Source organism: Ochotona curzoniae, unplaced genomic scaffold (genome assembly GCF_017591425.1).
Source record: "Ochotona curzoniae isolate NIBS_2020 unplaced genomic scaffold, NIBS_Ocur_1.0 contig_46, whole genome shotgun sequence".
NCBI lineage: Eukaryota > Metazoa > Chordata > Mammalia > Lagomorpha > Ochotonidae > Ochotona > Ochotona curzoniae.
The window spans coordinates 7,245,011-7,271,514 of NW_024466340.1; the positions used below are offsets into that span (position 1 = coordinate 7,245,011).

The following is a 26,504-nucleotide window of genomic DNA, read 5'->3' on the forward strand; positions in this document are numbered from 1 at the left end:
GGGAGGCTGTTTGGCGACATTTTTAAAGATGTATTTGCTTTTATCTGAAAGGCGGATTCTACAGAGACACGGGGAGAATCAGAGGAATTATCTGCTGGCTCACTCGCCCAACAGCGACAACAGCCAGGGCTGGGCCAGGTCAAAGCCAGGAGCCTGCCAGTTCTCCCGTGTCGGAGCAGGGTCCAAGCAGTTGGGCCATCCTCTGCTGCTTTCCCAGCACATGAACAGGGAGTTGGGTCACATGAAGCAGTCAGGACTTGAAATAACACCCACATGAGATGCTGGTGTCACAGGCAGTAGCTTACCCAGAGCGTCACAGCGCTGGCCCCAGCTTGACACGATTTCCCATCAAGTTAAACACACACCTCCCATGACACTCAGCCATCCTGTTTCAAAGCAAACTCATCGACACGGAGACCTGGACACAGATGCGCACCGCAGCCTTATTCCCAATAATGGCAAATCCACCGAGCTGTCCGTCAACGGGCACACAGCAGGGAACCCAGCTCGCCAAGGAGGAGGCCTGAGGGACCAACTCAACCAGCAGGTGCAGCAGCTCAGCGTCCCCCTGCTGAGTCAGAGGTAACAGACTGACTGCAGGGAAGGCCAACAACCTGACTCCCGCAGGAGTTAGGATGCCCACCCTGGGGTACCATGACAAGGGACCCCGGAACCCTCTCTTTGTGACTATCTGGTAACACCTTGATTCACACATTCTCTACCATATGAACACAGAAAGGCGCCAATCAACACAGTGGGAGGCGCATCCAGAGCCCACCTCTCTCTCCCGCACTCTGGGCTCAGTCTCCCCAGCTGGGAAATGGGCACTGCTTATAGACCCCACCTCAGACCTGCAAAGCATTGGTCTCAAGCAGACCCCAAAGGGACCTCCTCCACCCTAGCTGATACCCAACATTCTGAGGCCACAGAGCTGGGGCTGTCCTTACAAGGCCACCCTGTGTTCTCTGTCCCAATCTCAGTGCCCCGCTACAAGCAGCTGTACCCTCTGAGCTAGGGGCCTTGTCCACAAAGGTGCAACATGAGTATGCGCCTCCAGGACCTCTAAGAAGGTCAAATGCATGCGCTCCATTCCTGCTGGACATCCCAACTGCCCTGCCCTGGGCTGGCAGCCCCACCCACAGCCCCACCTCCCCAGGGCCGCAGGCCGCCCCGAAGCCCCTTTCGGAGCACAGCAGCCTTCAAGGGGCAGCTGCAGGCGGCTCATGGGCACGAGCCAGATGCTTCTTTCCTGCCCCTTTTCCTTTGTGAAGCACTTTTTTTCTTTCCACAATGATGCCCTCAGGCTTGGCACTCAGTCCTGCCATCTGCGGCAGCTCCAGAGACAGGCCCCTGCGGGAAGCTGGAGACAGGGAGGGCCTGGGCACAGCTCCCAGCCACCTGCACCCTGTCCTGGCATGGGCTCAGGCAGAGCCAGGCCCTGTGGCACCGGCCCCGGGCAAGCACCAGGAAGTGCCTCCCACCCTCCAGGAGCCGTGGGAGATGAGATCCCTCCGTGTCCCAGAACCAGCTAGCTCTACCTCCTGTCCCAAGGCTCCAAGACTTTAGGGGGCTCCCTGTCCAAGAGACCCAGGAGGAACTTCCCAGAACAGAGGGAATGGCTTGGATGAGGCTACCCGGGCCAGCTGGGGAAGGGAGTCAGAGGACAGCAGCGCTGGGCACGCAGGCCTTGCTGCAGGGTTTTTGGGAGACCCACGGAGGGTCCCGGCCACTGGAGCAGTAAACCGGCTGGGGGAGCCCTGGCCAACAGACAGCATGACAGGTAGCATACGCTCCTGGTCGAGCTGGGAGCCAAGAGGGGCCTCCAGGCTGCAGCTCTGCTAAGAGTGCACAGCAAGGCTCCCTGCACTGTGGACAGCAATACCGCCCACACCTCTACCCTGGAGACCTCATGGGTCCTCACCACCACCCTGTGGGAGCAAGATGCAGAGGGCAGCTGGATCAGGAAGCTGAGACAGATCAGACGCTGCGACCCCAGCGCCCACAGCTGGCAACACAAAGAGCCAGGGATCAAACCAGGCACTCACTGTTGGCTCCACAAGGAGAGCAAGGCTGGCAGCAGAGGCATGGGGCATCAGCGCGGCACCCCCGTGCAGAGGAGGCATCCCTGGGTCTCGACTCACCTCCTGCAGGTTGGGCGGGTCGGCCCACAGCACTTGGCCTGCACACACAGCCCCTAGCCACACATACCCGCTCCAGCTCCTGCGACTTGTTCACACACTCGGGCATGCCGCCTAGTCCCTGGCACCCACCCACACACCCTCCCTCATGCTTACTGCCTACCCTGCAAGCCTGGAAGTGGGCAGAGCCTGGCACCCGCACCAACAGCCCCTTCTCAGCAGGCCCAACACAGCACACCAGCAGCACGAAGCATTTCTGGTCCCTGACTCTCCTCGCCCTGGGCTCAGCCAGTCTGGCTTCCTGGCAGGGCATAGGTACACGGGCAGAGTTCTGCCCCACGGGCACACCACCAAGTCCATCCACTTCAGCCCCAACATCTTTTCCTCCTCCTGGCAGCCCACCCTGCTCACCCCAGACTCAAGCCACCCTGGCTTGTCCATCCACCTCCCAAACTTACATGGCCATAGGGACAGCTCCGGCTGGGAACCGAGTCCGGAGGCAGTCATCCAGACTTCCCCAGGACCCCAGCTACCTTCAGCCAGCGAGGAAGAGCCCCCCACCAGTGCAGGCCAGACATAGCATCAACACAGAAGACAAGGTTCCGGGGCCCCTTGAGGCCCTGAAAACATCAGGCCCCTTTCCCTCAGGGCTCCAGTGCCCCCAGAGCAGGTGGCAAAGCCCAGTGGACATGCATTTGCCAGTGAAGGAGAGCAAGTGTTCTTGGGGCACATCACAAGTGACAGACAGAACAGGTAGACCAGGGCCGTGCCAAGGCGTCCGGGCAGGACCCTGCACCAAAAATCACCCAGTCGCTCAAGGGGTCATGAGCAACGCTGTGGCTTAGCAAGAGACTGCAGACACCCACCGATCCCCCAGTGCAGCAGTGGACACTGGGCCAGGCCACCATAGAAAGCCACCCCCAGGGAGCCAACACCGACCGCCTGGGTCAGACGGGACACCCAGGAGCTGCTGCTACTGGCTGGAGTTTGGGGACTTCAGGCATCAGCACCAGGCAGGCTGAGACCCCAAGGGGACCGAGGAGCCCTGGCCCTCGGCCCAGCGCATCCTTCTTCGCTTGGAAAACACAGCCTTGGCCCAGCTGCGGCCAGCCCAGCCCTGTCCGTCTGGAAGCCGGCAGTCAGCCAGCCAGTGCGGCACACAGGCGGGCCATCCAGTCCTGTCTGCCTAGAAGCCGGCAGTCAGAGCCGGTGAGTGACGCAGGCGGCCTGCCCAGATCATGGACCTGGCTGAAGGACAAGGACCAGCCCTCCCTCCGCACCCCCTTCATGCCTGGCCAGTGCCATTGTCACAGCCTCCAGGGCTGACACAATCAAGGACTACAGAGGTGTGGTCCCCTCCCAGGATCTCATAGCTGGGCTGGGGTCTGCCCCTCCCCCTTCTCATTCTGAAAGACAACAGCAGACAGGAGTGGTCAGAGGCCAGGGAGGAGCTGCAATGGCGACACCCTGGAGGCCCAGGGCAGCAGGGGACAGAAGCCACCTGTCCTCTCCACCTGTCTGTCCAGCCCTGGTGATGGGCTCCATCCCTGTGCAGGAACCCTGTACCTCCCTTCACCCAGGGCAGGGAAACCAGGCCTTGCCTGAGCTCCCCCAGCAGAGGCACCCCCAGCACCTGCTTTAGCACCACCTCTGCCAGACACCCCTGTTTCCAGGATCCCGGTGGGGTAGCAGCTGAGACAGTGGAGGAGGGGCCAACGTTGCAGCAGGTAAAAGCCATAGCCTAAGCTGGTTCACGGTCTGACTGCTCCACTTCCCACTCAGCTCTCTGCTAACATGCCTGGGAAAGCAGCGGAGGACGCCCAGTGCTTAGGCCCCTGCACCCGGAAGGAATTCTGGCTCCCAGCTTCAGGCTGGCCCAGCTCCAGCAGTAGCAGGCACTTGGGAAGTGAACCAGTGGAAGCAAGATTCTCTTTCGCTGTAACTCTGCCTTTTACATAAATAAGTAAATCTTTAAAAGGAGAGTGCAAGCGAGGGAAGATGGGGGCGAGGTCATTGCAGTGGGCAGCACAGCCTCAGCAGGATGACCCTCTGCAGCCAGCCCCAGGCTCCCGCCTGCCCCACCAGGAACAGCATCAAAGGCTGAAGGGGCTGCAGGGAGGGGGCGACAGGGCAAGACCGCCTGAGAGGGCAGGGCCACCATCGATCGCCAGAAGCAATTAATTGCCTGGGTCAAGAGATGGTGAAAGAGATTTGTCACCAGGAGCCCAGGGGACATTCCAGGGAGTCCAGAGTCCAGCAGCCCTCGGGGAGGGGCAGTCCAGACACAGCCCTAGGGCAGGCAGGCCCTTGTCACCAGAGGAGGTCAGGGGTACAGCTGGGCAGCCCTGACCTGGGCTCCAGGAGAGAAGGATGCCCTACCAGCCACACCCACCCCCAGTCAGGACCTCCCTGCAGGGCGCAGGCCCTAATCCTGCCGCCTCACACTGCACCAGCCTCAGCCTGCACGAGTTTCTCTAACATCTCCAGATCCACAGTCAGATAAGGACTGGTGGCTACAGTCAGCTCCTGTCCCTGCGCCAGCCAGTCTCACGTCTCTGAACCTGTATCTCCCAACCTCTGAAATGAGTATAAGAGCATGGGCTAGGGCCCGGTGTGGTAGCCTGGTGGCTAAAATCCTCGCCTTGCATGAGCCGGGATCCCATATGGGCACCAGTTCATGTTCCAACAGCCCCGCTTCCCATCCAGCTCCCTGTTTGTGGCCTGGGAAAGCAGTCGAGGACGGCCCAAAGCCTTGGGACCCTGCACCCACGTGGCAGACCCGGAAAAAGCTCCTGGCTCCTGGCTTTAGATTGGCTCAGTTCTGGCCGTTGCTGCCACCTGGAGAGTGAACCAGCAGATGGAAGATCATTGCCATTCCTCTCTGTAGATTTGACTTTCCAATAAAAAATGAATAAAGAAAAACCTTCAGATATATATAAATATATGAACATGAGCTACTGCAGGTGGGAGGGGTGGGAAATGTGTAGCCCTGCCCTTCCGTGCCCACAGCTCACCCTCAAGGAACAAGGCCAGCACCCCCAGCGCCGAGCACCCAGAACACAGGGGAACTTTACCGAGCAGATGCAGGGAGCACGGCGGCTGCCCATAGCTAGCCCCCATCATGCTGAGGCCCGCCTGGCTCCCCCATGGGGAGGGAATGGGTGCCGCTCCCCAAGCAACCCGGCAGCCTCCAGCCCCTGGCGTCTACACCCCAACAGACACCTCCCGCTCTGCCCCCACTGCACAAATGGGAAAATCCCTCCGATGCCTGGATGAGCTACCCTGGGTTCGGCAGGTGTTTCAAATCCGAGATCACGAGGCCCAGAACAGGGACCTGAGCCAGAACAGGGACCTGGGCGGAAATGGACACAGCCCGGCAGCCCACACGTTCCCCCCGAGCAGGCAGCCTGACTCACAGGGCGGCCACGGTGGAAAGTTCTGGCCTCGGCCACCACGGTGGGGGTGGGGACAAGACTCTGGCCTGAGAACCTCCCAGCAGGTAAGCAGTGCCCTGGGTGCTGCCTGGGCAGGCTGACCCCACAGGCCACGGGCTGAGGGTCATAGCTTTGCACCTTAGGATGGAGCCCAAGGCCAGGGTTCAAATCCCAGCTGCACTCGAAGGAGAAATCTCTCCATGAGCATCCCTGCTGTCCCACTTCCACTCCAGCTCCCTGCTGAGGCCAGGGGAAAGCAGTGGAGGACGGCCCAAGTACTCCAGCTCCTGCACCCATGTGGGAGACCTAGAAGAAGCTCCGCGCGCCTGGCTTCGGTCTGGCCCGGCCCTGGCTGTTGCAGCCATTTGGGGAGTGAACCAACAGATGGAAGACCTCTCCATCTGGAACTCTGCCTTTCAGATAAATTCATAAACATTGTTGAAAAAAATCACAAATACCATGGAAACTCGTGGATGGCATTACTTCAGGGCTGGGGCGTGCCAGGTGCCCCATGCACAGTTAACAGGTGAACAGCTGCGCATTTTCCAGTTTGTTTTATAGCGGAAAAAAGCAGCTGATAAAATCAACCATGGTGCCCTGACAGTGATGATGTGATGGGCAGGCCAGACACTGCGTGGCGCTTCCCACCCGCCCAGGACAGACCCCTGGACACACAGCCGGTCCTCCCTGCCACTCCCACCTGTGTCCCCTTGGGGCAGAGAGAGGGGCACCTTGCCTCTGAGATCTGTGCCCACTACAGCAGGCAGCAGGACCACACACTTGTGGGGATGCTGAGCCACGGACCACTGCGTGGGCAGACCAGCTCTGTGGCTTTTGAATGGAAAAAAAAAGTTATAAAGAATACAGAAACAGAGCATGACAAGGTATAAACACATGCAATTTTAAAAGTGTAAAATCACAAAGCAACTTCAAGGGCTGTGGTGACGTCAATCTGGCAGGGGACCCTGGGAGCCAGCCTCAGCACCACCTACCACACAGTAAACTTCTCCGGGCACTGCCCACTATACACACTAACTCCTCCGGGCACTGCCCACCGCACACACTAACTCCTCCGGGCACTGCCCACTGCACACACTAACTCCTCCGGGCACTGCCCACCGCGCACAGGGGACTCCTCCGGGCACTGCCCACCGCGCACAGGGGACTCCTCCGGGCACTCTACAGGGTCTCCTACTGGGGCCATAGAAGGCAAAACCTGCCAGCAGACAGCTGTCCATCTGGCTCATCTCCCAGCTGAGCATGGCAGCCACCTCACGGGTCCTGAGAGGGGAGGGCAGCAGGCAGAACCCTGGGTACACCCCCGGAGCCCAGGGAAGGGAGAGTGTGCGTCTCACCTGGGGGCCGGGTAGAGACCACCGCAGACATCCCAGCAGGGGGAATGCCCTGCCCGCTGCAGCACCGGATCTATGGCTGAGAGAAGGGCATGAGTGGTCTCAGTGATAGTGGCACAGTCGCTACCACAGACGCCTCGCCCCGGGACTGCACCCTAAGCGACTCCTCACACCAGTGGGATTGTGCCACAGTACACACAGTTTTCTAATAACCTGAGCGTTTGACCAGGGTTAAGAGTTGAGTTAGGCTACCCCATGCCAGGTGGGAGTGCCTGGTTCAAGTTCCTCTCACTCCTCACCGAGCTTTCTGCAGAAGTACCCATGGCAAGGTACTGATGGCACTTGATGTGCCACCCACATGGGACACCTGGATTGAGTTCCTGGCTCCCGGCTCCAGGCCTGGTCCAGCCCCAGCCAAGGCAGGTGTTTGAGAAGTGAACCAGGGGAAGAAAACCCTGGTCTCCCCCTGTCCCCAGGGCCCCGAAAATAAACAGAAAATGAAAAACCGACCAAAGCAGCCTGCCAGGCCAACCCAAACACTCGCTTGCTGACGGCCCCTCTCCCTTCCTCCCAGCACCCAAAGGTGTCTCATCTCACTTCCCCATCCATGGTGATACCGCCTCAAGGGGGACCCGGTCTCTAACTTTCACTTCCCTCCCCGGCCCGCCCAGCAGTGGGGGAGCTGCAGCTCTGCTCCTCCTGTGAGCTCTAGGCCGCCATGCCAGGGACAAGAGGTTTATTTTCCACAGATTCGCATTAAGACTGTCAGAAGCTGCCCGGATGCTCTGTGTCCAAGGCAAAGGGGGCGCAGGGACCCCTGCTGGGACGCACCTGCTCCCCTCTGCAGCCACAGCAGGAAGCAAAAGGGGGTTGGTGGGGGAAAGGAGCTGCCTTACACGCTGGCTGCTGGAGCCAGGTGGCTGGGGGCCCGACCAGCTTTCATCTCCAAGCAGATAAGCCACCTGCTCAAGTTCACATCCAGGATCGAATGAACCCACTTAATCCCCTCAGGGATCTCGCTGAGCCAGCTCTTCGGGGGGGGCCTGAGGGCAAGTGGGTGTCAGAAGGTAGAGACCCCTGCCCCCACAGTGTGCAAGGAGACTGTGCACAGATGCCCCCACCCCCAGCGCAGGCAGGTGCACAGGCCATGGGCTCACCGTCACTACTGAGGCCCAGGCTGGGAGGAGCCCACTGCAAGGGCCAAGCGGACACAACTCTGGGGGCTCAGAGAGTGACCATGTCCCAGGAGAACACCAAGCATTGTCCCTGTTGTCCTGAGTGGGTATCACTGGCATGAAAGGGGCAGAGGCCCAGGCACCTACACACTGCTGACCCCAGGCCCACAGACACACGGCAGTCCACCCACCACACACAGCCAGTGGGCTCAGCCCCAGGCCCTGGCCCCATGAGGCTGAGGATTTCCAGGTAGACTAAGGTCAGACCTGCCCCACACACAGCAGGAGGGTCTCCCCGTGGGGCCAGGAGCACACCTGGGCTTCCGGTTCCTTTGTTCTCCAACTCACAGGGAACACATTTCTGCTTCTCAAAACCAACATGTCCTGAAGGTGGGGCACCTGCCAAGCCACACGCCAGCCAGCCCCTTCCCTGACCAGGGCTCCCTCGGCACTGCTCTCGGAGTAGCGCCAGTGGCATCAGCCTGTGAGCACCCACACAGCTCTCCGGTCACCCAAGGGGCCATCCCTTGGACCCTACTCTGCTGACCGCAGCTCGGGACTCGGGCCTTCCTGCCCAGCAAGGCGTCCACTCTGGTCTCCGCATCTGGGGAAACCAGGACACAAAGCAGCTCCACGCAGGAAAGTGGCTGAGGACACAGGAGAGCTGGGAGGCGCAGCAGCACCAAGGCCGGCCAGCAGCGCCCCTGCCAGGGGCTGTCCATCTGCCTGTGTGGAGAGCAAAGTGCTGGAATGACGTACAAAGCCTTCCGTTGGTGACCACTCGCACCTACGAAACCAACATATCAGCCAGCCACACCGAGATCCACGCGCCCCAGTTCCACTAGGACACCGAGGGACACGGGAAAGCCCACACTAATAGAGAGAGGACAGCCTCCAGGGAAGGGCCAGGCCCAAGGAACCTGCCATCTGCCCAGGGACAGCTCCTGCCCGGGGACGCTGCCACACACCTCCTTCCTGGTCCCTGAGCTCACTGGACCCCCACAGGTCCTGGATCAGTCTCCCAGGCCACAGTGGGGGTCACTTTCGTCTTCTTGCTACAGGTCCACAGGGCAGGATTCCCCAACTCCAGCCAGCAACAAGCTGGGGACACAGCAGTCAACTGTCATCGCTGGGGACCAGGTGCCCCCCTGGGTTGGGAGAAAAAAAAAAGTAACGAGAAAGGAAGCTTCAGAGCTTCTTTCTCCAGCTCCTTCAGTCACAGCTCCAGGGCAAGGACAGGGCTAAAGCCGCCACCTGCAATGTGGGCATCCCATAGAGGCACCACTTCAAGTCCCGGCTGCTCCACTTCCCATCCAACTCCCTGCTGTGGCCTGGGAAAATGGACAGCTCAAAGCCTTGGGACCCTGTACTCGCATGGGAGACCTGGAAGAAGCTCCTGGCTCCTGGTTTCACATCAGCTCAGCTCTGGCCATTGCGGCTTCTTGGGAAGTGAACCAATGGATGGAAGAGCCTGTCTCTGTCTTTCCTTCTCTCTGTAACCCAGCCTTCTAAATAAAAATAAATCCTAAAATATAAATAAATCTAAAGAAACAGCAGCCATCCCACTCCGAAGACACAGACAAGCCTGGATGGCCCTGTCGCATCCCTGGACACCTCATCCCACCGCCTGGGGCTGGGCATCTGGAACGGATCTGACCCAGCTGAAACAGGCTGGGGCAGGACCGCTTCCTGCCCAAGGCTGCGTGCCCTTGGCGGCTTGCAGAGGTCACTCTGCAGGCCCCAGCTCGCCACCCAAGCCTCCACCAGCAGGGACCGCAGGACCCCACGTCCTCGTCAACCACCATAGGACCCGGCCCACAGTGTCCACGCCAACCGTCAAAGGACCTGCCCCACATGTTCACACCAACCATCACAGGACCCAACCCACAGTGTCCACACCAACTACCACAGGACCCGGCCTACATTGTCCACGCCAACCATCATAGGACCTGGCCTACATTGTCCACGCCAACCACCACAGGACCCGGCCCACAGTGTCCACGCCAACTACCACAGGACCCGGCCCACAGTGTCCACACCAACTACCACAGGACCCGGCCCACAGTGTCCACACCAACCATCATAGGACCTGGCCTACATTGTCCACGCCAACCGTCAAAGGACCTGCCCCACATGTTCACGCCAACCATCACAGGACCCAACCCACGGCGTCCACACCAACCATCTCAGGACCCAACCCACGGCGTCCACACCAACCATCATAGGACCTGGCCTACATTGTCCATGCCAATCATCATAGAACGCTGTCCCATAGCGTCCATACTGATCACCATATGCTCCGCCCAATGGTGTCCACACAAATCGGTGTAGGACCCGCCCCACGGTGTCCATGCCAATCAGCATTGCACCCTCCCACTGCACCCACACCAATCAGCGCCGGACCCACCCACAGGCCCACGCCAATCAGCGCCGGACCCGCCCACAGGCCCACGCCAATCAGCGCCAGACCCGCCCACAGGCCCAACCCAATCAGCGCCGGACCCACCCACAGGCCCACGCCAATCAGCGCCGGACCCGCCCACAGGCCCACGCCAATCAGCGCCGGACCCACCCACAGGCCCAACCCAATCAGCGCGCAGGCTCTGGCCACACCAGGTCTGTCTCCGGTGAACACAGGCTCCCAGGAACGCCAGCTGTGCAGAGGACACGACGGCCGAGCCCATCGCCAGACTGCCCGCTGCAGGCCCGCGGCTCAGACACGGGGCTGCAAACGAAGCTGGCTGGCACCAGGTGGGCCGCGCAGAGTCGCCTGGGCACACTTATCTGAACATATGCCAGAACAGAGGAAGGTGGTGGTCAGCTGAGGCCCCCCATGGCTGCGGAGGACAGCACCCTCAGAAACCAAGGCCCCGAGTGGCTTCTGGGCCCCCATCACCACCCGACGCCCACGCCGCAGCCCCCGTCCTGGCTCCTCCGGGAAGCCCTCTCCTTGCCCACATCCCAGAGCCTGCCCCCCGCCACCCCCCACCCAGCTCAGAGGTGACCCGATGCACAGAGAGGGTGGCGGCGGCCTGAAGGTCACACTGCAAACCGCAGGGTGAGGCCACTCGTGGGCACCGCCGGCGAGCAGCAGTGCGCAGGGCCGCTGCGGCGAGGGCAGCAGCCAGAGCCCCAGTGCCGGAGCCGTGGCTTCCTGCCGGGCCTGCGGCTGCTATTTATAGCCGAGCAGGGAGAAGCCAAGACAGACAGGGCAGCTCGGCAGGTTGCCTGCGGTGACCCCGGGGGCAACGGGCCTGGTCAGGGCAGGGAGGGCTGTTCCAGGAAATGCTGTTCTGGGGCTCACAGAGATGGCGCACACATGTCCTGCCCCTGACAGCTGCCCAACAGCTGATGGTACCACCGAGCCTCAGTTTCCCCTGAGTGCACTCCGCTGAGTGCACACAGGGCCACTCCGTGAGCCAGCATCCCCGGCCCAGCTCAGGGCACCCCCTGCCCACCCCACTGCCAGGCACACAGGTCTAGGAGCTACAAATGACAGGTGTGATGGCCGTGTCGACCAGCCACAACAGGAGCGACCCATATGTGGCCCATTCTACAGATGCACAAATGGGTGCAGAGCCGCAGAATGCCACCCAAAGGCGGGCATCCTGGAGCTGGCCAGGGATCCCCCGTCGCCTCCCCACACACATATCCCGAGAAGACAGGGCTGGACTGGACCCCACAGAGCTTGCTTCCTGCTGGCCAGGGCAGTACCCAGATGCCACCAGGCCCAAGTCCCGCACAGGCAGTCAAGGTCATCACCACCCTCCCATGACACGAAAGGAACCTGGAAGCCAGAGTGCCAACCCACACAACCCCAGGGGCACAGAGGCTAACAGAGCCCAGATGGGGCTGCTCCATGCCCTGCCCTGGGGTCACATTCACCGCTGAGCTCAGGGGAGGCATGGCCTGCACTTGGCCTGTGGAGGGCTGTGCGGGACAGCAGGGGCCTGGGTGAGGAGAAGGGCTTCCAATGAAAGAATACACAAGGACTCCACACCCAGGAGCTGGACAGGCACCAGAGGCAGGGAGGGAGCGGGCCTCTGATACCCACCAAACCAAGAAACACCCGGTGCTCAGTGGGGCAGGGGCGAGGGCTGCTTCTGGATAAGATCCCAAGCGAGATGGCAGGGCAGCGGGGCGGCCACTGGGACACCTGTGCTGCCGGGAGGGCAATGACAGGCCTGCGTGGGGACCCAGCTCGCGTGCTGCAAATATGGTGAGCATGCGGTGGGGTGGGGTGAGCGTGAGGAGGAGTGGGGGGAGTGGGGAGGGGGCTGGCAAGACACGTGGGGCTTCAAGGGCAAGAGGAAGGGTAGGAGTGGCTGGGCCATCCCCAGGGCTGCTCCAAGCAAGCCCCAGCCTGGCGGTGCTTCCCTCATGCTGTGTGTGTGGCCTGGGCAGGCAGGAGGAGGTGTGACGTGAGCAGGTGTACAGGGCAAGGCTGAGTCTACCTCTGCCTGACCCCCTTGTGGGAGGAGCAGCCACTCCGCTCTTTCCAAGCCTGGCACCTGAGCTGCCAGCAGAGGCCCCCACCTGCCTGGCTCACTGGCCTTATTAGCCTAACGAGCAGCCTGGTGCCACAAGGGTTGCCATGGCCACAGAGACATGGCAGGCGACACTGCAGGAGGTCTTGGCGGGCACTGCATGGTCGGCATGAGGTCAAGGGGGTCCTTCAGACACCCCGTTCCCCAGCCACCAGCTCCTCCTCCTCGAGACCTGCCCGCATGCTGGGGCCCCCACTCCCACAAAGCACTAAAGCGACAGGCAAGGAGGTCCAAGGTTTACAGGGCTGGGAGCAGGGGTGACCACACAAGGTCTAGCTGCTGGCGCCAGGGAGGGAGGAGCATACAGGAAGAAGCCAGGCAGGTGGGCCATGGGGGGGCAATCGTGCCACTAGATCCACAATGCCTGGCCCAGGGCAGCCCCCCAGGAATAACCGTGCCTCTGTGTGCAGCCCTGGGCACCTACAGCCATGTCCCACTCACCTCCCACCTCCCTGCTGGGCCAACCAAGGGACTTCCTGCAGACCACTGGTCCTGCCGCTCGGACCCTTGGAGCCCTACCCGGGACTCGGGGCCTGCCTGGGACACACGGACCCACAGGCACTCATTCACAGTCCAGCTTCCTGACCTCACGCCCAGTCACGGCACAGCTCCCCTCTCCCGTTGCCTTTCCCAGCCCCAATTGCTGAGTGTACCCCGAGGCTGGCAGGAACAGCGGCAGTGGGGCCAGACACCTCCGCAGGGCCCTAGCGCCACAGTCTCAGTCCCCAGACCACTAGGACCAGCTACTAGCCACTCTCCCTGCCACTGCAGGACCCCACAAGGACTCGGGCAGCCTGCCCAGTGTCTGCTACCGGGCTCCACTCTACCCCTCCAGGGCTGAGAAGGCGCTGGGCATTGATCTGACGGGTCAACAAGCCAGGCCAGGGGGAGAAACAAGGACAGCCCTGTCAGCCCGAGGACGGAGCAGACTCGGTCACTGCAGATGGCATGCTGCCAATCTGGCTCCGAGCTCCCTGGCAGCCAAGGTGAAAAAAAGCAGAGTCGTAAATGACATGATGAAAACCACACAGCACCACAGAGCAGATGCTGTGGCCACCACGCAGAGTTCTCGAGACAGCACGGTAGCTTCAGGCATCATTTAAGATGGAAAAAGGGGGCCAGAGTCAGCCTACCTGCCGCCTGCCTCACCCACTGCCTTTCAACTGCTGCACCCCACAGCAGCTTACAGGAACCACAGCTTTCAGCAAGGAGCAGACGGCTCATCCTGCAGAACACCCTGCTCTGAGCTCCAACACCAAACCCAGACAGAAGCAGGGCTGGGGGCAGTGAATGACAGCAGGTGACCGTGACTCAGCCCCCAGCACCAGGCCGCGGGACCACCGTCACCACCCCACTCGGCCAGCACAGCCCAGGCAGCAGCCACAGAGCACAAGTCACTCAGACATCAAGGACAGCACCTCCCAGCGCTCCCCACCCCACGGCACAGGAGGGCCCACACTCAGCCCTGCCCACAGCAGGGCAAGCCGCCACCTGCAGAGCCAGTCCGCTTCCAATCCAGCTCCCTGCTAAGGCGCCTGCACAAAGCAGCAAAGGATGAGCTAAGTCCTTGGGCCCTAGCACCCTCTGGGAGACCCAGGGGAAGCTCCTGGCTGCAGGTTCAGCCTGACCCTGCCTTGCCTACTGTAGTCATCTGGAGTGAGCCAACAGAAGGAAGATCTCTCTCTCCTCTCTTTCTCTCTGCCTTCCAGGGAAATCTTTAATCTTTAAAAATATATATTATTATTATTATTGCTTTTTTTTCAACCATTAAAAAAAATAAGACAGCTTTAACTTAGGCTTGTACAAAAGCAGGAGGTGGGCCAGCCCCAGCCGAGGGTGCAGCGAGCTCGGTGCCACGTCTCACACACCTCCGTCTGAGACAGAGATACGCCTCGCGTCTCCAAGGGAGCCGCCGCAGAGCTGTGACGCCGGCACGGACCAGCACCACGAGGCCAGGGACCCAAGAGTGACTTCTGTAAAGCCAGAGAAGCAGCAGCATCCTGGACGCATCGGTCTCTTTTTGTATTTTTTTAGAAGCTTGATTATTTGAAAAGCATAAAAAGAGAGACTTCCCATCCCTCCCGCACCTCCCAGAGCCGGGCCGGGGGCTCCTTCCGGATCTCCCACGTCCTAGACCGGCAGCTGCTGCATGGCAGCAGGGAGCAGCCTGGGAAGTGGAGCAGACGGGGGGCTGGCGTCACAGGCGGCCACCCAGCCCACTATGCCGTAACTCCATTCATTTTCCAAATGAAACACAAAACTTCCTTTTAGGAAGGAATTAAAAGATAAACTGCAACAAGGGCTGAATCCACCCACAGCATGGCCATGACACACACTAGCGGAAGGCTCCTGCATGGGACTTGGTTCTCCAAGCACTGCCAGAAGTTCCCTCCCATTGAAGTGCTCACTGGGCGGCACCTCCAGGGGTCAGCGCTCACAGAACAGCCACTCCTCACGGCCAGCAGGCTCTACCCAGCCATCTGCAGCAGCAGAAGGGGCTGGCTTGGGTCTAGCTTCCTGGAGCTGCTGGGTCAGCAGCGTGGGCACCAAGGCCTACTGCTGGGCACAGCTGCCCATGCCATGCACGGACCTGGACATGTCAGTCTGGGAAAGTGGTGGCAATCTGGCCAAGGAGACCGCCCATCACGGGCACAGGGCCTATTACAGACAGAAGGTTCAGCCACCAGCCAGGCAAGCCTCTTGCCATTCGTGGAAACTGAGTCGATAAAAGCCCCACTTCACGGGTTCCAGACCTCCTGTGGCTAGTGGATCTAGCACAGACCCCACACTGTGGAAAGTTCTACCAAATGCATCATCCCAGCGGCTGGGGGCAGCGGAGGCGGACAGGGGACGCAGGACACAGCCCTGGGAGAGGTCTGGGATGAGAAGGCCACCCCAGGGTCCGGCCCCTCTGGGATGACACAGGCAGGTCAGCCAGGGCCAGCGCCCAGGCTTGACCCCAGCCTCGGGTGGCCACTGAGATATCAGTGAAATTTAAGTGGCAGCTCAGCTGCTCCCACCCCAAGGCCCCACACACCACTCACAGGGCGTGTCCCAGGCTGACACCTCCCTGCGGTGGGGAAACTGAGGCAGGGGACTACATCACTAACTGGCCAGGCACAATGTGACCCCAGGTCTGACCTCCGGGAGCTCCTTTGCTAAAACCACTGAGGTTCTTTCTCTCTACTGGCGAGGAACCCACTGCGACCACCCCAACCCCCGCCACGAGCTCCAGCACTGGGTAGCTGAAGGCAGGGCAGGCCCCAGACGGAAGCAGTATGTGTGTGAGGCTCCAGCAGGCCCGGCAGTAGCCACCGGGTCCACAGGGCAACGAGCAAACGCCTGGGATACAGCAAAGGGCCCGACACGGCCTTGAGGAGGGAGGACCGGGCAGCACCCAGCCAGCCCACACCTGCTCCCCTGGCTTCCTGCCACAAACCCTGAAGGGACATCTCCGCTCTCCACTCAAGCCCGCTGGCCAGACAGTGGGGTCACATGAGACATGAGAGAGCTGGCAGCAGCACCCCATCTCAGAGATGAGCAAACTGAGGCTGGATCTGCCCAGCATGAAACAGCAGTCTGCAGCCGCAGAACCAAGCATGCACATATGGCCCTGCCCCCCGGCAGGGTGGCCACACGCCCGCGCTCCGCCAAGGCACCCACCCTCTGCCAAACACAGGCATCAGCTGAGCCGTGGCCTGAACGCCCAGCGCCCATCGGCCGCTGTCCCAGGAGTAGTGGATAAAACCCTGCCCGAGCGTCGTGGGCGCTTGCTCCGGTGATTCTTTGTCATGCTCAAGGCCCCTGGGGCACACCCAGGCAGGGCTGTGGGAAGCACCGAGACTCCGGACCCAAGCTTCGCCCAACAACAGAAGCCCTTCCCCCGCTGCTGTGCCACCTCAGGCCAGCCTCTCTCTGACCTGTGCCCTCAGATACACATGGACCGTGAAGCAGCCAGAGCCACACAGCCGCAGCCCCGGGCACCCCGGAGGCCGCCACCCTGGCCCTGATGTAGCTTTCCGGAGGAGCCCGTTCCACACAGCACGTTAAATAATTCAAAGCCATGTTTTCATTTCAAAACAAACACAGCCACGTCGCCAGGGCGAATGCCAGATTTGCATGAGCACTGGAGATAAGAAGAGACTTCAAAGAAATGCCAGGCCTGCCACTGGCACGAGCCCCTCCCCCCAGGGCCGGGGGGGGGGGGACACTCCTCCTCCCCACCCCCGACCGCGGCTGGGACCGGCAGGTGCCACTCCTCTCCTGAGTCCCGCATGCAGTCAGACCCGAGTCCAGGCTGCATGGCCTTGGGGGAGTCCCTGAACCTCTCTGAACCTTCTCTGCGGCATCAGCAGTGAGGGACAGGAGCAGCGCCCCCCCCACCCCCAGAGGTCACCCAGAGTCCACGGGGCACAGGGTGCGCACAGCGGGGGCTGGCACCATCACTGGCAGTCTGCAGGCTCCCGCGACACTCCCTGCCTCCCAGCTTCTCCCGTTGCTCACCTCCTGGGGGACCCTGCAGACGCACCCCAGGGAGGGGAGGAGACAGAGGCTCGCAGTCCCCAGACAGCAGCCCAGGCTCAGCCCCTCCCTGCCTGGTCCCCCGGGGCACCTCAGGCAGGAATTACCAGCCCCTGCAAGCTTGTCCCCTGGCAGGGAGCTGAGTCTGGCAGGTGTCCCCAGGAGGGGACAGAGCACAGGATGCCAGCCCAGCCCCAGCCACAGGGTGGGTTAGAGTAGGGGGTGGGGGAGGGGTTCCGCTTTGAAAACTGAAGATCTCTCTTCTCCCAGATAGGTTTCGAGGAGCCCCTAGAGCTGGGCAGCTGGCCTTCACACCCGGCCCTTACCGACCTGGAAAGGGACCCAGAACAGGGACGCCCCTCCCAGGGCAAAGCAGCCTCCCTCTGCAGCTTAACACAAGAGGTCAGGCCAGGACTCCAGCACACGGCCCTGGACGCCCCCAACACACGGCCCAGCCCCCCCAACACACGGTCCTGCCCCCCAACACACAGCCCTGGCCCTCCCCAACACACGGCTGCCCCCCAACACACGGCTGCCCCCCAACACACGGCCCTGGCCCCAGCAGAATCCACACTGCCAGAGCTCTGGGAAGGGGCTGCAGTGCTGTGGACCCAGCCAGGGAGGAGTCTCCAACCCTCACAGGGGCCTGACAGCCACATGACCACAGCCATGGACTTATCAATAGTATTGATCCCAGAGCCGGCCTAAGTAGCCTGGTGAGGAGAGGCCAGGGCCGGTCCCAGCTCCCACCCCACACCTGGGCTCAGGCCCCTCAGGCATCCCTGGCACCGGCACCAGGCACAGAGCAGGGATGAGAACCCCTGGGGTGCCCTGGAGCCGCACGGAGCACCAGGCACCCCTTCCGAAGCGCTCCCCCTCACAGGAGTGAGGCAGGTCATCTCTTCAAGGGAACCCCACCCCACGCCCAGGCTGGAAAGGGTCAAGGCTGAGGATGCCTCTCTGCAGGCAACACAAGCCCCAGGCCCACAGACATTAGGTAGCTTGCCCAGGGCCTGCAGGGCTACAACCCTCCTCAAAATTTAAAAAAAAGGGGGGGGGGAGCACGTGCACAGAGGTGCCCCCCCCCCCGTCTGCTCCTGCAGCCCCAGGGACCCAGACCTGGTTTCAAACCGGCCAAGTCACAGCCTCTGATAAGGCATCCCAGCGTGCCCAGACCGCCCCCTCCCTCCCTCCCTCACACATCCTTCCTGCAAATCTGCAAAGAGGAAAAAAATAAGAATCATCATAAAACCAGTTCTCACCGACAGGGGGGAGGGGGAGGAGGCTGAGCCCACGGAACAGATCCGCCCCCGCGGCCTGCACCAGTCTCCGAGGGCTGGGCGCGCGGCGGGGAGACGCTCGCTCCCAGAAAAACAAACCCACCACGCAAAAATGTAGCGCCTGTCGCCCCTCGCCAGCAGCCAGCCCGCTGCCGCGCCCTCCCCCTCCAGCGAGCACCCAGGACAGGAAGGAAGCACACCGCGCGTGCCCCCCGCGTCCGCGCCCCCTACGAGGGCCCGGCCTCCCCCTCCCACCCACCCCCTGGCCAGCCCAGCCCAGCCAGCTCAGCTCTGAATTGCAACTTCCCAAACTCCTCGTGGCCTCCGAGTCTCCACACCGCCCAGGGCAGGCACCGGGCGCGGGAGGCAGGCCCAGGCGCCGGGAACCCTGGCCCCGGGGCGGGCGGTGGGGGGCTTGGGACACGGGGCGCCCCTGCCGGGACCCCGCCCAGCGCTCTCGGGCCCCCACCTCGGCCGCGGGCACCCCCCCCAACGACCCCCTCCACAGCCCCCCACGACCCCCTCCACAGCCGCCAGACTGGGGCGGGAGGGAGGGGTGGGGGGGCTGGGAGTGCCACCGCCAACGGCTCCCCAAACACGCTGGAAAATAAAGCGCAGCGTCGCCTCGCCAGCAAGTGCGGGGCTGCCTGGGAGAGGAGGGGGCTCCGGCTGCGCCTCTCCAGGCGCTCCCCCTGCCACGCCACTTCCCTCCTTCCCGCCCCTCGCCCGGGCGCTGGAGTTCCCCTAAGTTCCCCGGCGCCCCCAAGCACGCGGGCCGCGGTGGCGACCGTGCGCCGCGCTCCCCGGCAGGCCACCCCGAGAGCGCCAACTCCGAGTGCAGGGGCCCAGCCAACTCCGCCGCGTGCGCCGCCCGGCCGTCCCCCAGCCCCCGGAAGCGCGCCCCCGGCCCTCCGTGGGGACCCTCGGCCGCTACTCACCTCTCGGAGGTGGCGGCGGCGGCGGCGCCCGGGCTCGGGGCACGCTCGGGCCGCCCGGGCGCTCAGGCAAGTGGCGGTGCCGACCGGGCTGGGGGCGCGCAGCAGGCCCGGCCTGTGGCTCGGGCGCAATCCTCCCGCCGCCGCCTCCTAGGGCGCCGGCCCCGGGTGCCCGGCCCGCAACGTGGCGCGCATGGCGGGGCGCAGGGCGCGGGCGCACGGCTCCGGGGGGACGCGGGGCTCCGGTGCGGCCCGGCCTGCCCGCGGCTCCGCGCTCCCCGGCGGCGGCGGCGGCGGCGGGCGGGGGAGGAGGAGGCGGGGCGGGAGCCCGGGAGGCGGTGGCTCGGCCTCGCCGCTCCCCGCTCCCCGCCCGCACCGACGCGCCCCGGCCCGGCCCCCTCGGGCTCCTTAAAGAGCCCGCGTCGCCTGCCCGGGCCCTGCGCGCCCCGAGCCGCGCGCGTCCGCGCCGCCGCACACTCACTCGGGGGCGACGCCGAGTTTCCTTTTGGCAGCTCGGGAGAGGACGGGGGAGGGGAGAGTGCCTCCCATCCCGCCGCCCTCCTCCTCCTCCTCCCCCGCCGCGCTCACCAGAAGGTGCTTCGAGCCGCTAACTTGTAACTCCGGAGTGGCCCCTGGTGGGGAGGGGGCGATCCCGGAGGGCCAGAGCTCCCCGCGGCGCTCTCAGCACCCCCCCCCTTACCACGGGATCGCGGGAGGTGCAACGCAGGTGAGCGTGGCGCACCGCAGTCCTGCCCAGCTCCACTTGGGAGGGTACGCTCAGGGGCGCCCAGAGCTCGCCCCCATACCTGTTCCTGGGGCAGGACTGCCGCATCCCAGCCTGGAAGCGCGGGCCTGCCGGTGGGGCACTGCACACTTGCCCGGCCGCAGACGCCGCAGACGGTTCCCAACGTCTGTACCCCGCAGAGGGCTCCAGATCACAGCGGCCTTTCTTTCCTCTTCTGCTTTTCCCTGACATGTTGAAGAGTTTGAATGTTTTTTTTTTTTTTTTCAGTTCAACTTTCCTTTTTTGGAGTGACTTCTCAGCAGATTCACTTCTGCCATCTGCCAACATCTGAGAGCCCCCAGAGAGCTTGCGGGGTGGCCACAGTGGGTAGGCAGCCCAGGGCACCTCCCTCCAGGACGGAGTTGCGTCCCTGTCTGCCCTCTCAGCCGCTGACACGTGAGGCTGACAGATCTGCACATGGGGAAGGATGTGTTGCAGTTGGCAACCAAAGGGGTCAGAGGTCAGCGGTCGCGCCTTCCTGCGCTGGCCACACCAGACCACCAGGCCCTTGGAATCCTCCCGCACCAGCCAGACACCCCACAGATACCCACCCAGCTCGGTGGGGCACTCATGCCGTCAGAGTGAGCTCCCAGCCCTCTGAGCAGGGCCTACCCAGAAGCTGCCCGTGGGTGCTTGTTGGGAGGGTCCGAACACGCTGAGGAGCGCTTGCCCCCAGCGGCCTTGAACCCTGGATCGGCTCAACACACACAACAGTCCCTGTCACACAGTGACAGTACCACAGGTGCCCACGTGAGCAGGGCCGGGTCTCACTTGCACAGCCAGAGCCATGTTGGCTCAGGGCAATACCACTTCGATTTTTCTCGCTTTAGATGTGCTTGTCGGAAACAGGCTGGAAATGGGGGGAGAGTCAGCCAAGGGCGGGAGAGACCTGTGGGGCCTCCAGCATACTCTGGCCTGTCTCGTCCAAGGCCTTCGGTTCCCTCCCTCGAAATACAAGACCCAGGGCCCTTGCGGTGAGCTGCCCTGCTCTCAGTCCAGCTCCCTGCTCCTGCACCTGGAAGAGCAGCCCGGAAGGAGCCAGTGGCACAGTTCATTGGGCACAGGGTTTCCCCAGGGTGCTGGCATCCCCAGGAGTGTCACCTGGAGCCTCCTCCCCGGCGCTGTGCTGCAGGGAAGTGCAGTGTCAGCTGCAGCCTGATGCTGCTCCAATCTGCAGCTTTATTTATGATGAGGCAGGTCAGGCTCCTGTCTTCAGGCAGATGACGCTGGCAGATCCACAGCCTGCTGACTCCCAGGCTAGCAGCTCTGGGGGTGCCGACAGGGCTCCTGGGTGGCCATCATGGCTTCCGTGGGGCTGGAGGCAGAGCCCCAGACTTTTCCTTTGGAATCCATGCCCTGTCCTGCGGTTCTGTGTGGTGTTGCTCTGCACCTATCGGTATCTGCCTTGTGTCTGACCTCCCTCCTACCCTGGTTCTCTAGCAGCTGTTTGCAATCTGAACTGGCTCTGGCTGCAGCCTCTTGGGCCATCCTCTGCTGCTTTCCTAGGCTGCTTAACAGGGAGCTGGACCGGAAGGGGAGTAGCTGCAACTTACAGAGTACCAGCACAGTGGGCAGTGGCTTATCTGCCTGTTCCCCAAGAAATATCTAAGTAGGCGATGCATACCTGATGTGTAACTTTAAATACATGCAACTTCCCTGCTAATGTAACTCGCAAGTGAACTAACTTACACCTCCTACAAGTTTATACCGGAACCACTGGAGGTGTGCCTCACATTTGGATATGTGCTATATTTTTAAAGGGTTTTATTATTATTATTATTATTTGAATGTCAGATTTACAAAGAGAAGGAGAGAGAAAGATCTTTCTGGCTCACTCCCCAAAGGGCCGCAACAGCTAGAGCTGAGCTCATCCAAAGCCAGGAACCAGGAACTTCATCTAAGGCCATCCTCCATTGCTTTCCCAGACAGAGAGAGCTGGATCAGAGTGGAGCAGCCAGGACACAAACCAGTGCCCATTTTGGGGTACTGGCACTGCAGGCAAAGAATTAGCCTGCTGTATCACCACGGTAGCCCCCATATGTAACACTGTTTTGTTTTTTTAAAGATTTATTTATTTTCATTGAAAGACAGATGTGCACAGAGAAGGGGATTCAGAGAGAAAGATCTTCCGTCTGCTGCTTCACTCCCCAAAGGGCTGCAATGGCCAGAGCTGAGCTGATCCAAAGCCAGGAGCCAGGAGCTTCTTCTGGGTCTCCCACGCCGGTGCAGGGTTCCAAGGCTTTGGGCTGTCCTTCACTGCTTTCCCAGACCACAAGCAGGAAGCAGGATGGGAAGTAGAGCAGCTGGTATCCATACGGGATCTTGGCATGTGAAGGCAAGAATTTAGCTACTATGCCTTTGTGCCGGGCCCCATGTTACATTTTTTTTTTTAAATAAATGCTTTGTTGATTTGATAGACAGAGAAAGAAAGAATCTTTTATGCAATGGTTCATTCTCCAAATGGCTGCAATGGTCTAGAGCCAGGGGCTCCATCTGGGTCCTCACATGGGCGTCAGGGCACAAGTACTTGGAGCAGCTGCTGCTGTGTCCCAGACAGCGCGACGGGGTACAGGCCAAAGGAGACGCCTTCCTCCAGGACGCTGGCATGGCAGCACCCCCACAGCCCACTTTGGGAGGCTGGCTTTAGTACTGGCACTTCTGCTTTCAGCCTGGCAGCTACCAACGTGTCTGAGAAGGCTGCAGACCATGCCCTCGCTGCTTGGGCCGGTGCCACCCAAATCAGAGACCAGGACAGAGCTCCTGACCTGGCCAGGCCTGGCTATGTGGGCATGTGGCAAGCAAACTGTGACCAGAAGACAGCTCGCCCTCTCTCTGCCTTCCAAGTAACCAAATAATAATAATAATAAGCTTTTTAAAAAAAATAGTATTTTGAAGGGCAAAGTTTAACAATGGGAGGAGACACAGAGAGATGTTCCATCCACTGGTTCACTCTCCAAATGGCCACACTGGCCAGAGCTGGGCCGAAGCTAGGAGCCAGTGTTAGCCAGGTCTCCCATGTGAGTGCAGGGCTCCCCAGCACTGGGCTGTCTTGTGCTTCTTTCCCAGGCCGTTAGCAGAGAACTGGATCAGAAGTGAGGCAGCCAGGACTCTCACCAGTGCTTCCATGAGGCCAGAGATGCAGGTAGCAGCTCAACTGGCTATGCCACAGCACTGGCTCTCACAAAATGTGAAGGCAATAAATGAATGCATTCACTTCAGCAGCACAAAGAAGAAGAGGACAGGGGATGGGAGAGGACAGGCGGGGCACTGGGCCTCAGGGTCTCAGGGACAGGGGTACTACCACATGGCTGTGTTTCTGCCAGTGCAATGCCTCAGTGCAGGAACACGCTCGAGCTATTGGAAGGGGCCACGCGTCCAGCAGGTGGAGGACAGGATGCGTGGTGCGCGGCTGGGGGGCCTGGTGGACCGAGGGTAGCAGGTGGAGCTCACACAGCCTCGAGCTGCCTGCAGTGGCAGGCTGGGTGAGATGTGACCCTCGTCACTGCAGACCTGGTTGGAACATCTGCCCACACAGGGTCCCCTGGCCCCCCACCGGTGCTGTCAGGGCCTCCCTTCCTCCCTCCTTGACGAGCAGTCAGAGCAAAGAGCAGCCGAGCCAGCCCCGGGGAGTGACAGGCCCGCGGCTTCCCAGCAGGCGCCATCTGCGAAGTCGCCCTTCGTCAGCACCTCCTGTGCACAGAGCCCTGACCTCAGCTTGGCACCGCACAGCGCCAGGCCGTGGCAGCACGGTCTGCCAAGGTCAGGCAAGGACCCCAGCGCCAGTGACTTGTGCAGGAGCAGGGCGCAGGGAGCATCCCCAGGGAGGACAGGAGGCAGATGGACGATGCTTCCTGTCCTGGGAGCCACCCCTGCTGCCATCTTGAATCGTCTTATCCTTTTTCAACACCCAGCCCTGCAGGTGGGGGTGCCTGGGGAGGGGGTGTTCTAGAGGCATGCCCAGGGGGCCCTACAGGGGCCTGGCCTCCAGTCTCTCCAGGGACTGTGGCATTCAGAGCCCAGGCAGCCCCGGAGGCAGTACTGGGCTCCTCTGCGGTCCCGGAGGGCGCTGGCAGAGCCTGCAGACAGCCGCAAGGTGATGTCTGGTTTTGATTAGAAGTCCCAAATCACTCATTAATGTGCAGCACAGGCACATACAGAGGCCGACACAGCCACGGCTGGCGGCCCCGGACCCGCCACCTGCGGCCCTGGCTGGAAACCAGGAGCCCCAGCTTCCGGGCCGGCAGCCTCAGAGGCTGAGGGGCAGCAAGCGGGCCGGGCTGTCCCCCATCCTCGGGACCTGGGTGCTGGAAAGCATTGTTTTCCATCCTCCCCTCAGGGCCAGTGGTCACTGTCAGCCGGGTCCGGGCTAGAGGACCTCAGCTTGCCCCTGCCGTGGCCCTGTGTTCCCTCCGCCGCGTCTGCGAGGACCTGCACTGCACACTCCCTGCCCAGGAGGGAGCTCAGGGCAGAGGCCGAGGCCCTTTCATCCATACATCAAAACACAAGGTTCCTGGGTCCCCAAAGTGCCCAGCATCAGCAGGCAGCATGGACCCACAGCTACCAGACCAACCCCACCCTCTCAGGCCCCTCTCAGGAGGCCCAGGCCAATCTGGCATCTCATAGGGGCAGCCATGGGCAGCCAGGACAGGAGCTGGCCACAGGCATGCAGGAGCCAGAGGCCCCACTCCAGGCAGAGTCTGCGTCCCCACCCCAGGGGAGTGGGCGGGCTCTGAGTACTCTGACCTATTGGAGCCCAAGGCATGATTTCCTGCCAGCCTAGAACTCAGCCCTGGACTTGGCCTGTGGCTCATCTGCTTTCTCAGTGCTGGAAGGCAGGTGCCCCACCAAGTGTTCAGGTCAGATTCCCCAAGGCCCGTGGCCGCAGGTGGAGAGAAGGGAGGCTGGGTGATGTGGACACGCTGGGGGTCCAGTCCCTCCTAGGTTGCGAGTTGCCACAGCCATGTGGTAGCCCCCCTGTTCCTAACCAGTGGTCGCCCAAGCTGCAAGAGTGGCCTAGTGGACCCAGGGGCCGAGGATGCCCTGTGCTTCTGGTCTGGCCCGAGTCAGGGGCAGGCGCGGCATCCCCAGGAGCTCCCCCACATCCTGCCCTGAGCCTCCTCCTCACAGGATTTAGCAAAACAGCCACCGGGCCGGAAAGGAACCTGGCGTTGGGTGATAAGGGACAGGAGGAAGTGGAAAGCAAGGTGGGGTTGGAAGCCCTAGGGGGCCTCCCTTCCTCTGCACCCACGCCAGCACTAAGCCTTACCCTTCTCACAAGCCAGCCTGGGCGGACAAAGAGCCAGGATTCCAGCTTGGCCTCCCAGCCTACACCTGGGGTGCCTGGCCACCCCCTCTGGACTTCAGAGGGGGCCCTGGCAGAGCCATCCCTGGGAACCAGGCTACGCCCCGTGGATCCCCATCAGGATGCCAATGGCACTGTGTTTGTAGACACTGGCCAGCAGAGGCACCCTGGGCAGCGGCCACCGGCCAAGGGGCATCCAGGCTCCAGTGGGGGGCCAGACACTGACAGAGGCAGCGGGACCCTTCCTGGGCCTGCGAAGGGGGCACTCTCCTGCCAGCTCCTGGGCCGTGTGCTTCGGGCCTGCAGGACTGCGAAGGTGAGTGTGTGTGTCACTGTGTGTCCGTGCTGTGTGTGGCTGTGTGTATTTCCTCCAGCACCCCTAGCCCGCCCTCCCTCTCCATCCACACAGAGCCCCAGTGCCCTAGTGTCTGAACTGAGCCCCAGGTCTCGCGTCCCCCACTGCATTACAGATCTCTGTTCCAAAACTGTCCACACGATGTTGCCCAAATGTCATCTCCTCAGAGGGTCCCTGACCACCCTCGGGAACATACCCAACCCCGTCCCCTCATCTCTCCACGCCCCCATCTGGGCCTGCAGTGTTCTAGAAATGGAAACAAAAGGCATTGGGGGGATCCTTTGCTCTTCACTTATTTATTTGAACACCATGGAGAGATCTTCCATCTGCTGGTTCATGCTTCCAGTGGCTACAGCAGCCAGCGTGGGCCAGGCTGAAGCCAGGAGCCTGGAACGCCACTAGGGTCCCCTGTGTGAGAGCAGGGCCCCAAGAACCTGGGTCACCCCCCTGCTGCTTTCCCAGGAGCGTTGGTAGGGAAGTGGAGCCACCAGGCTGCTGGCGTCACAGGCCGTGGGTGACTTTGGCCCTGTGCCACCACACTAACCCCGGCTTGTAGAAGGCAGACTGCTTTCCCAGGCGGCCAGCCATGCACCCCGCCGCCTGCTCTAGGGCCCCAGCTGTTCCCCAGCTGCTCCCCATATCCACGGGCCTCCGACCATGAGATGCTTTCACTAGAGCCCC

General features: G+C 61.8%; 1 protein-coding gene across 1 annotated transcript in view; it reads right to left on the minus strand.

Annotated features, from left to right (window-relative positions):
- Window positions 1-19,514, minus strand: part of NCOR2 (nuclear receptor corepressor 2) — a 137,232-nt gene extending 117,718 nt beyond the window's left edge. Inside the window, exon 1 of the mRNA XM_040987132.1 lies at window positions 19,386-19,514. The gene's annotated coding sequence lies outside the window, so the exon portion shown is untranslated. The remainder of the gene's footprint in view (window positions 1-19,385) is intronic.
- Between the last annotated feature and the right edge of the window lie 6,990 nt (window positions 19,515-26,504).